This window comes from Canis lupus, chromosome 8, assembly GCF_003254725.2.
Source record: "Canis lupus dingo isolate Sandy chromosome 8, ASM325472v2, whole genome shotgun sequence".
Classification (NCBI taxonomy): domain Eukaryota; kingdom Metazoa; phylum Chordata; class Mammalia; order Carnivora; family Canidae; genus Canis; species Canis lupus.
Window position 1 is genome coordinate 38,468,473 of NC_064250.1, and position 12,150 is coordinate 38,480,622.

The 12,150-nt window shown below is 38.6% G+C and overlaps 1 protein-coding gene across 5 annotated transcripts in view; it reads left to right on the plus strand.

Moving 5' to 3' along the window:
* SYNE2 (spectrin repeat containing nuclear envelope protein 2) overlaps nucleotides 1–12,150 on the plus strand; it is a 319,917-nt gene that overhangs the window by 51,483 nt on the left and 256,284 nt on the right. The gene's annotated exons all lie outside the window — the stretch shown is intronic.

A 12,150-nucleotide genomic window follows, 5' to 3' on the forward strand; every position in this document is an offset into this window, starting at 1 on the left:
TAGTGAAAATAGATAACGATAGTTTGCTTGGAATTGTTTGCACTTATTTTACATCTTTTTGCATAGCCTAACTTTTAAATGTACATCCTTATCTTGCCTAAAAAGAAAAGATTAGTGGTATGATCATGAGTGAATAACCTTTTAATCCTGTTAATCATATTATGCATTTATGCAGACTCAGCACTGTCTTTATGTACATATATATTGTTTTAATGCTTCTTGTGGAGCTTGGCAATATTTGTTTTGTACGTTAAAAATTCATTAGTCTTTTCACCATTGTTGATAAAGTAAATCTTGGAGCTGAGTAAAGTTAGCTAGTGTAGAAGAAATAAGGCGATGCTAAGTCTTTGAAAATATTTATGAGACTATGTATTTTAAAATAATCTTTAAAATTATGTACAGGTTTTATTTACTTATTATTTATTTGTTTGAGAGAGAGAGACAGAGAAAGAGAGTGCGGGGAGGGGAGCAGAGGAAGAAGGATAAACGGACTTCATGCTGAGTACAAAGCCTAATGTGGGGCTCCATCCTAGGACCCCGACATCATGCCCTGTGCTGAAATCAAGAGTCAGACACTAAACAACTGAGTCACTCAGATGCCCCAAGATTATGTATACTTTTATACGATATTCTTAGAATGTTACTTAGAAGCCACAGATTTTGAGTCATTTATTTTTATTTTATTTTGTACTTTATTTTCTATTGAGATATAAAGACATGCAACATCTTAATTCGTTTCAGGTATACAACATAATAATTTGATATTTGTATATACTGTGAAATGATCACCACAGTAAGTCTGGTTAATATCCATTACCATATATAATTATAGATTTTTTTCCTTATGATGAGACCTTTTTATATTTGCGCTCTTAGCAATTTTCAAATATACTATGCAGTATTACTAGCTACAGTTACCATGCTGTACATAACTTGTATTTGAGTCACTCATGACAGAGATCACAAATGACTTCCTTTTCTGATATTTTCTTTTTTTAAAAGACTTTTATTTGACAGAGAGTTACAGCCAGAGAGTACAAGTGGGGTAGGGAGATGGGATGGCAGAGGGAGAAGGAAAAGCAGACTCCCTGCCAGGCAGGGAGCTGGACACCAGGCTTCATCACAAGACCCTGGGATCATGACCCGAGCCAAAGGCAGATACTTAACTGACTGAGACACCTAGGCATCCCTGATATTTTCTTTTTAATTAAAAATATGTTTTGAATGATTAGCTTCTTGACTTTGGGATCAAGAGCTATTCCAATAGGCTATACCTACAAGTATCAGTCTTTTAAAAACAAATATCGGGGATTCCTGGGTGGCGCAGCAGTTTAGCGCCTGCCTTTGGCTCAGGGCGCGACCCTGGAGACCCGGGATCGAATCCTACATCGGGCTCCCGGTGCATGGAGCCTGCTTCTCCCTCTACCTGTGTCTCTGCCTCTCTCTCTCTCTGTGACTATCATAAATAAAAATAAAAATAAAAAAAAAAGGAGAAAAGGAGGATTAAAAAAAATAAAAATAAAAACAAATATCATGTAGTTTATATAGACTAAAAACATGTAATGTGTTGAAGTAGTACTTGAGGTAAGAATTTTAAAGCTTTTCAATAAGTAAATTTTTTATAGTGTTATATAGTATCCACAAGTAATTGGAATTAAATTTTCATTTAATCGGGTAGGGAATGAGTAAGATAGGTGATGGGGATTAAGGAGGGTACTTGTAGTGAGGGACTGGGTGATGTATGGAAGTGTTGAGTCACTGTATTATACACCTGAAACTAATATAATACTGTATGTTAACTATACTGGAACTTAAAATTAACTTAAATTACATTGAGAAATTTTTCATTTAACTGAAAGAAAAAACCTTTTGTTCTTGTTTTTCTCTGAAGTTTTGGTTGCATGTGAGTAATAATTCATGTAACCTAAAACATATCAGGAAGATAGTGCATCAATAAATAGTAAGGTAAATCTAATTTCTATTGCTAGCTGTGGCTCTTACTAGTTCTTTGGACAAAAGGCTTTATCTGTTTTGAGTCTTAGGTTCCTGTTATTTGAAATATGGATGGTATGCCTATGTTGCACCTGTGTTTTAAAGATGAACAATAATGCATAATGCATGAAAGGGATCTCACTTAGTACCTGACACAGAACAGAAGTTTAATAAATGCATTTTAACTTCTTTTTACATATTTAAAGTCAAAATCTGTGTCCCAAAAGGTTTCTTATCTAGGAGTACACAGCTTGAGTAGAAACAACTTAGTGTATAGAAAAAAATTATAAACCAGAGTCTGGTTTTTACTGTTTTGTTGTTGTTGTTTTGGCATTCCTATTCAATGGCTTCTCATCATATGTAAGATAGTCTAGACTTCTTGGTGTGGTTCACAGGCTCTTCTAGTCTGGTGCTCCTTTCTCATTGCCCTCATCTCCCACCTCACTCCCATAAGCACTCTGTACTCCAGCTATATGGCTTCCCAAAGGCCCACACTCCCCCTGCCCGTGTGCTTTTGTCCAGGCTGTCCCTTAGAGTCTCCTTGCTTCTTCCTCCCACTTGAAGAAATCCAGCTTGCCTATCCCTCATCTATCCTTTATCCATCCCAGAGTCAGCCAGTCTCAGCCTCTTCCTGAGCCCTGCCATCTTTTTGGCTGAGCGTCATACTTCCCTCTCTTCTCCCGTAGTCCTTATTTTGCCACTTACAGTGTTATCATTTTTATATTTCATAATGTTTTCTTCCCCACTGCAGGGCACTCCAAGACCTCTATGTCACGGCTCTAGCTTCCACAGCACTCTTACAAATATGATCTCATTCAGTCCTCACAACCACACTGTAAGGTAGATATTTTTATCTTCAAGGTACAGAGAAGGAAGCTGTGGCTCAGGAAGATGGAATTACTTTCCCAGAGTCACACAGCTAGTGAGCGAGCAACAGAGCTGGGGTTTGACCTGGAGGATGGTTTTCTTTCCACGGCACCATACCTCTTCACATGTCAACACACGTAGATACATTTGAAGAACAATTTGAAAAAGGAATTTCCCTAACACTCTGTTTGGAAAATCTACTTAAATCTTAGCCTTATTCTAGTTAATCGATAGCAAACTTTTATATCCAGAATATGGATGGTCAACTTCAAATAACATGAATGATCTAAGGTTTGCAAGTAGCTCAAGATAATGAACAAGTTACTGAGAAATGAATAGTTTCTTATAGCGTGTTTTGAATTATACAATATGCTTTACAGTAAGAAATAAATATGAGCTCTTTGGCAATGGGAATGTAATAAACATGCACTACCAGTGTGAATGATTTTTCTTTACAATCCATTTAGGGGAATGCGGTGTTGGATGCATTGCTCTATAGGGGGAGAGGTGGAAAACTAATACTGTAATGTAGTCAGATTTACACCAGACAAAGACTGGTCACGTTAGCCGGGTACACTCAAGGATATCAACCAAGAGGTTCCCGTGACTATCGAATGATGGCTTAACTATGAAATGAATAGATCTCTCAAGGTTAAGTTCTATATGATTTTTATTTTATTTATTTATCTGAGAGAGAGAGGGAGAGTGAGAGAGAGAGAGAGAGAGAACAGGTGAGGGGCAGAGGGAGGGGAGAGGGAGAAGCAGATTCCCCACTGAGCAGGGAACCCAATGAGGGGCTCAATCCCAGGACCCTGGGATCATGACCTGAGCTGAAGGCAGACACTTAACCTACTGAGCCACCCAGATGTCCCTAAGTTATATATTGTTATTAGCAGATTTAGAATTCTTTCAGCCTCAGTTAAAGAAAGGAAAAGAAAGAGAAAGACGGAAAGAAAGAGAAATAGTAAAGGAAGGAAGAGAGGGAGGGAAGGAAGGGGAACTTATATGTATTTCTAAAGGTAACATTGGTTTTGTAGCAGGATTATTAGCTATTTGAACAAAAAATTGCTAGATGATATTATGAACCTTAGCTACTCCTAAGCAGCAAGTTGTTTGCAATAGTCTTAAAAGTATTTGGCTTTGCACACTGTGTTACAGACTTGTATTTCACAAAATTCACATGTGCTTAATAATCCTTGGAGTAATATGAGAAAAGAGATTTTATGTGATATGAGAGGAGCAGGTTCACTGCTCATAAGGAAGTTTTTCTTTTCTAATTTCAGAACTTTTTTAGAGACAGAGACCTATTTAACTTATAATACCTACTTTATTTTAGCCGAACATATCTGAGACAATTATGCCATACCCTAACTTAGAATAATATGCTCAAGAAAAAATTAAGATGTCTGCATTGAAATGTAGTGACTCATCGTTGATATGCTATGAAAACAGATTTCCATGTGTGTAGGGCCTACAATAAATCAGGCCAAGGAAATCGGGCAGTGCTTTGCTGAGATTCAGGGAGCAGGACAACAAACAAGCAACTTCATGTTTCTTTTTGTTCATCTTTTGTGTGATCTTTGAGAAAATGCCCTTATGAAGGGATTTTTGAAGGTCCATATTGTAGGGAGATATTTTATGTTCTCAGTCTATTAAGGAGCATAACATTGAAATGATTGGATTCTTGGGAAGAACAAAGAAATGGCATTTGTGAATTTGAGCAGATTAATGTAAAAATGGAACTTCTCTTTCTTTAGCACATTTTGTACTACTAGAGATGGCCCACATTTTAAATGAAATGATATATGAAAGATCAGGCTATGAAAATAATAGATCTCTTTAAAAATTTGCTTTATCAAAGTGTCCATTATAGAATTTCTGTAAATATTTCCATTGGATTTGTTATCTGGCAAAATAACAGGTGCTTCCTTTCTTTTTATCCTAAGAAAATAGTAAACACATATTTTGTATGAAACACCTGTGTTGAGCTCTCCAGATGGGAAAGGGAACAGTTCTTTGGAGTACTGGCTAAATATGATTGTGGAAGCAGTAAGAGGTAAAGTTGGATGAATATCACAGGATTTTTAAGTTGGAAGGGACTTTCTTTGCCATTTAATTTAATTTGAGACTAAAGTAGTATTTCTGAAATTAAGATCCCTAAGGGAGCTGAATTCAAGGCTCAGGATTTTGCCTTGAGGCAGGGAGTAGCTGTCAGGTCTTGAGAGTGAGAGTATTTGGTTGGAGGTCAAAGTTGTACTTTAGGAGATCAGTCTAGCTTTGGGATGTAGGAAGACTTGAAGGGAACCAGAGAGTGGAGTTAGAGAAACCAGTTGGAAAGGTTTGCAAACATCTGGGTGTTGGGTAGTGTTTGCCTACATTAGAAGTAAGCAGTGACTATGAAAGTACAGAACAGATGTGAAAACCATCAGGGTGGAAGACTCAGCAGGATTCTGACACTACTGAATATGGATACTAATAGAGAGGCTCCAAGGTCTAGAGCTGCTTGGAGTCATAGCAAGCAGCAGCAGTTATAATGTCCACATTATTAACTCTCTTTCTATTTACTGTGTTTTCACTAAGTATTTTACAGCATCAAATAAGAAGGCCATGGGATATTATTTTATATTGATGTGCTTATTGTAAATTGTTGTAGATAAACTATACTGCTCACAAAGAAACTCTTTCTTGAGAACTTCACATCATGGAAGGATTAAAAGCACAACACAGGTAGAGGACCCATTTAAAAGTCATATTACTAATGACTGAAATTGCCAGATGAGGCTGCCTCACTCTGTGATATTTTAAACAGCAGCTTTGGCATTCTTAAACTGTCTTGGACACTATATATTTCAGATTTCAGGCATTTTGTTAGAATTACACATTCTAGAATAATAAAATAATAGAATAATTTGTTAGCCATAAAAGGGTATGATAAACTTTTGTAACAAGAGCAAATTGCTTTCAACAATGAGGTAGGCCAATGCTTTAGAAAAATAGCATTTGAATACAGAATGTTATCATTAATGAAACAAAGAAGTAGGAAGGAGTGTGTGTTCTCTTACCTTTGACACTGCACGAGGAGTTAACTTCCATGCAGTCCTGCCAAAATGGTTAACCGTCTGCATGAATCTGTATAAAACTGTGTTCGGCCCAGTTACTGTGTCCCTTCAAACAATGCTCATATGTTTTATTTAGTGTTGTCTTCCAGATGATATATTTTAAAATATTAAAAAACCCTTTATGCCTTCTGGATGGACATTACTCAGTAGCGCTTGATAGTGAAACCTGGGTCCCTGTAGTTAAGTTATTGCTCCATTGAAATCTATTTATTATTTATCCAGTATCCATCTAAGGGAGGCTTTTGATTTATGTCATATTTTATTTATTTATTTATTTATTTATTTATTTATTTATTTATATTTTATTTATTTATTCACGAGAGACACACAGAGGCAGAGACAAGGGAGAATGTGAAGCAGGCTCCCTGCGAGGAGCCCGATGCGGGACTCGATCCCAGGACCCTAGGATCACAACCTAGTTAAAGGCAGACATGCAACCACTGAGCCACCCAGGCACCCAATGTGATGTTTTTAGACATGGTTCATGTTTGGTGGGCTAGATGATAAGCACAATAATGTGATGTAATGTTGAATTTTACTCAGTTGCTCAGTAAATACTGAGTCCCGACCATGTGCTGTGGGCTTGTTGTTAAGGGGACAGAGATGTGAATAGATTGTGTACCTTCAAGAAGCATGTGGTCCAGTGATACTTCTGCTTGTTGCTATCAGGTGAAAGAGCATGAGCTGGCACATGGATTTAATCATTCTTATGTAACAACGTGAAATCCTTGACTATACGGGGCTTACCCCTAATTTTGGATCCAACATAAAACCCAACCAAAATTTGACTCAATATGCTGTCTGGAGTATCTTTTCACACTTCAACTGTAGGGAGGTGAAGAATGAAAGTGGATTCTGTATAATTTTTTTTGAGAGGTGAATTATCTGTCCCTCTCATTGTGAAAATCAAGCCTTTTGGTAAGAACTTGCCTGGGATGAGTTGTCTTCTTGCTGAACCTCTTGTAATTGTGTGTATGTGTGTGTGTGTGTGTGTTTTTAATCTTTGAGTTTCCTCTCATCCTTGGGCATTGCTTGCTTTAATAAGCCTTCTGAGTTCCGCCAAGTAAGTATTAGGAGCCTTCCGTAGGATGCTCCTGCATCTTTACTGCCAGTGATGTTTCTGACATATTTCAGGATTTCAGTAAACAACTGTGTAGTGAATAAATGAGTGGTCTTTTCCAATATATATATAAAATAATAAAGTACCCTGAATTAGAAGAATTGTTCAGTGTTCAATGAGAAAGGATGGGAACATGGGTCTTTTCAGACATGAGGCAGTGTGGGTGTCGTTTATGGGTCTGCAGGCTCAGTAGTGTTTTAGTATTGTGTTTCTAAGAGAAATTCTGTTTGCTTTATGAAGGCAAATGAATGAAACCATGTAAAGTCCGAGAAAGAGGAATGGGATTAATAAAGACTTCTGAGTGGAATTTCTACCTTTTTACAACCAGGTCCCCAATGCGGAATTTTGATGGACATGATGAATGAAGAGTAAGGAAGGGATATGCACTCTCAGGCAGTATTTTTGCTTCCCTAACCAGTTCAGACTGCTCAGTTATTAAGAATAAAAGCAAATCATCTCTGGAGTCTTTTTTAGGGATTAGGTGATTGTTATACCCAGGGAAAATAATCAAATTATGGTTCTTCACTGACACTCAGTGCTGCACTGTCCCAACACGAAAGCTTCCAGAAAGTTCCTGATTTCATAGTAGCTGATGATATCCTTTGCTGTGTTTTCTTGGAAGGTTATTTGCCTTGATAATGTAAAGCTTTAAAATCTTAAAATATTCCAATTAACTGAAGAATAAAATAGCTCTGCAAGCAGTAGTATTTGTGCTGTATAGTCTCTTTGAGAGAGGAAAAATGATTTTTTTTGGGGGGGGGGGCGGTTGTATATATACAGTTTTGGCTTCTGGGAACTTTGGTTTTGTTTTCACCAGGAGTTTGGGGATAAGCTTACTTTATTCTGGGTCAGTTACATTTTGAAAACCAGGGCAAGATAAATCCAGGGTCATTTAGAGTCCTGTTAAAGTAGGTTAACAAAGATCTCATTCATTCCTTATAGAAATCAGAATCCTTTTTAATTAGCCCCATGGGAGATACAAGATTTTTCTGAGCTTTTGTGTTTGCGTGCATTTCGGGAGGGAGTGTAATTATTCAGAGCTTGAGGTAGTATATTAGGAAAAATAAAACTCGAAATAATTTCTCCTTGAAAATAGGAAAGTAAGACGTCAATATAAGAGATTAATCTATAACCATTTGGCGGGGTTAGTGGGTGATTTTACACTCTAAAAATTAGAGGTTATTCTAAGTGTGCCTCTTCAAGAGATTACTTCCCTCTTCTAATTTCAGCGTTGGTGACTACAGTTTCTCTGATGGCTGTGTTTTTCCAAAACATACAGGGAAATTTTGGTAAAAGGTAACTGCATTTGTTATTCTCAATATTCATGAGAACTGAAGGTTACTACCACCAGGTATTTTTAGAATCATTTAAAAATAGTACATAAAAGGATAGGAATGAAGATTTATCAGAGAAATGAAGTGTTCAAAACTCTAAATATGTGTATTTTTGGAGGAGAGATGTGAGATTCGGGGTGGATAATCTCTCCTAGTCATTGACAGCCTGTGTGGTGATGCATGTTGAATGAGCATAGAAAGGAAAGGGCAGAAGAATGGCTGCGGATGCTTGCTCTCTGCCTCCGGGGTGGAGCAGTGCTCACTGGTCATGCTTTGGTCTTTTCCATCTTTACTGCACAGGGTCTACCAATTGCATCCACAACTAAATGTTATGAGATGAAAGGCACCTGGCTCAAATCAGAACACAAACAGCCTTTATCAAATTTGAATAACATTTAAGATCTTTCCTAAACAAGCTTGGTGACTTCATGGAGCCTGGGGTGGCTGGAATGTGATGGGCATGAGATGGTATTGGAGAGCAAAGCAAGGCAGAGCTGGATGAGGCAGGGATTTATCAGCTCCAAGGTAAGATGTGTGAATGGGAAACCATTGGATGGTTTTAGTTAGGGGAGTAACATGATCTGATTTACATTTTCCAAAATATCACTCTGGCTGCTGTGTGGCGAGGGGCTTATTTGAGAGGTGGGAGAGGAAGCAGGAAAGCCAGTTGGGATGCTTTTGTTGTAGTCCAGATAAAATATCAGAGTAGTCTGGATAGTAGTAGGGTGATAGGAATAAGCTAAAGAATCATGGATTTTTTTTTAAAGGATACTTGTGAATGTTGGGATGTATGGAGTAAGTAGTAAGAGAGATCAAGGATAACTCCTAAATTTTTGCTTTGAGCAATTGAGCAGTTGGTTATGTAATTTATTGTGATGAGGAAACCTGATAGACAAGTTATGAGGAGATTAAGAGTTTATCTTTGCTCTGATGGTTATGAGATGCTTATTTGATACCCAAATGGACATGTCCAGAAGGCAGTTAGATGTAAGGATCCAGAGTTCTCAGGAGAGATATAGATTTGGGAGCCATCAGTATGTGACTGGTATATTTACAATTAAAACCATGGCCTGGAAGAGATCACCTGTGGAATGCATAGCTAGAGCAGAACTTTTGGATCTTTCAGTGTTTAGAGAAAGCAAGGGACACTGAGAAGAAGTAGCCAAGGCCAGAGAAGGAGAACCAGGTGAGTGTGATGGCATGGAAGCCCCTAGATGGAGATATTTCAAGGAGGGACGGGCATCTGGGTGGCTCATTTGGTTACCTTCAGCTGAGGTCATGATCCCAGGGTCCTGAGATTGAGCCCTGTGTTGGGCTCCTTGCTCATCAGGGAGTCTGCTTCTCCCTCTACCTTTGCCCCTCTTCCCTACTCTTGCTCACTCGATCTCTCTCTCGGAAAAATAAAAAATAAAAAAAAATTTTTTTAAAGATTTTATTTTTTATTTATTCAGAGAGAGAGAGAGAAATAGAGAGAGAGAGAGAGAGAGATTGAGAGGCAGAATCACAGGCAGAGGGAGGAGCAGGCTCCATGCAGGGAGCCCGATGTGGGACTCGATCCCGGGTCTCCAGGATCACACCCCGGGCTGCAGGCGGCGCTAAACCACTGCGCCACTGGGGCTGCCCAAAAATTTTAAAAGAAGAGAATAAAGTCAATCGTATTGAAGAGAAATGGCCACCAGATTGGTAACTCTAACAGAGTTAGCCAAACTCAAGTGGTAGAGATAGAAGCCTGGCTGGAGTGGGTCAAGGAGAGATTGGGGGTGAGGAAAGAGATATAGTGACTTAATCAACACTTTGAAGAAATTTTACTGTGAAGGGGAACAGAGATATCAGGTAGTTGTTGTAGAGAAATATAGGACTTTTAAAAATACTACTACTCCATTTTTTGTTATGCTTTTTCTAAGTATAGGTTAATTTATCCTTCGATCCCAATTCATTTATTTGTTCACTCATTTTCGACAAGTGCTTTTGAATGCCTGTGGTGTACAAGACACTGTACCAAACACATGGGATGACATATAGAATGTGCTGTCCTAAGATGTATGTTCTGATTACACGGAGATAGCCAAGTACATAGACTATTACAGGATGGTATGGGTGTGTTGTAAGAGAGAGAAGACGTAGTATTCTGGAAGTACAGAGTAGGGCACCTACCAGCCTTGGGGGTCAGGGAAGGCTTCCCAGAGGAAGTGATTTCTGAGTTTAGACCTAAAGTATGTTAGTATGTGAACAGGATGGAGATGAGAAGAGTGCCCCAGACAGTGGTAGCAGCATATTAAAGCCAGAATATGGGGCTGAATGTGGCACATTCAAGGAAATGGATGTTCAGTGAGACTGAGGATTACAGTTTGAAGGAGGCTGTGAAGAGATGAAGCTGTACAAGTTCATGTAAATATATGGGGGTTTGAATTGCTTCGAAGACCAAGGAGAAGCAATTGAAGGATTGTGAGTGGAGACATATTCAGAACTGGTTTTAGAAATCACCCGGGCTGGGTGCCTGGGTGGCTCAGTAGACTAAGTGTCTGCCTTTGGCTCAGGTCATGATTCTGGGGTCCTAGGATCCAGTCCTGCATCAGGCTCCCTGCTCAATGGGGAGTCTGCTTCTCCCTCTGCCTGTGCCCCTCCCCCCATTCATGCTTGCTGTCTTTCAAATAAATAAGTACAATCTTAAAAAAAAAATCACTTGGGCTGCAGTATGGGGTGTAGTCTTGTGGGAATGAATGCGGAGACAGAGAGACCAGCTAAAGACTGCAACAGTCAGCTGAGAGATAGTGGTGTCCTGTTCTAGAGGAGGTGCCCGTGAGAGGATGGATAGAAATAGATATCAAGAGATATCTAATTGGTATACTTTTCAAGGCTTTAAATTCTTAAATTTTATCTTATCTTTAGCTTTACTGAGGTAGTCATTAGGCCTTTTTGATTGACTAGGTATGGGAGAGTGAGGAGAGGGAAGTATTAAAGATGACTCAGGTTTATTCCTCAGCAGAAGAGTGGATAATGGAAACATTCACTGAAAAAAAATGCAGGAGAACACCTTTGGTGGGGGAAGGGAGCCAGTTAGAGATGATGACAGCCTTCTGGCAATGTTGAGTTTGAAGTGTCTATGCAATAACTAAGTGGCGATACCCAGAAGATAATGGGATATATAGACGTGAAGCTCAAAAGAAGCAGACACTTGGGCTGAAGATAAAGATTGGAAGTCATTAGTATATAAACAGTAATTTGTTCCTATGGAGTAGATGGAAATATCTGGAAAAAGAGAACATTACAGAGATAGAAAAAAGCAAAACAGGCTTATAACAGAGTCGAGAAGGGATGTCACTAGAAGTAGGAAGAAAACGAAGTGAGTGTGATACCATGGAAACCAAAGAAGGAGAATGTTTCAAGGAGAGGTAATAAACAGCATCAGAATTTTCAAGATATCTAGTATGTTCTGAGAAGTACCTATGGGGTTAAGCAATGGGAATATTACAGGTAGCCTTGCTTACTTACAATTAGATGGAGTGGTTGGGGTAGAAGCTAGCTTTCTAGTAAGTTGCCAATGTAGACAATACTTTCAATAAGTATGGGTTTAATGTTGGGGAGAGAGGGTGATAAGCTGAAGGGGCCATGGATCTGACATTTCAGCTGATTTTTAATTATGATGAAAATAACATGGATTTTGGTATCAGACACATTTGGATTTGAATCTTTTCTACCAGATGTGAGATCTAGGGCA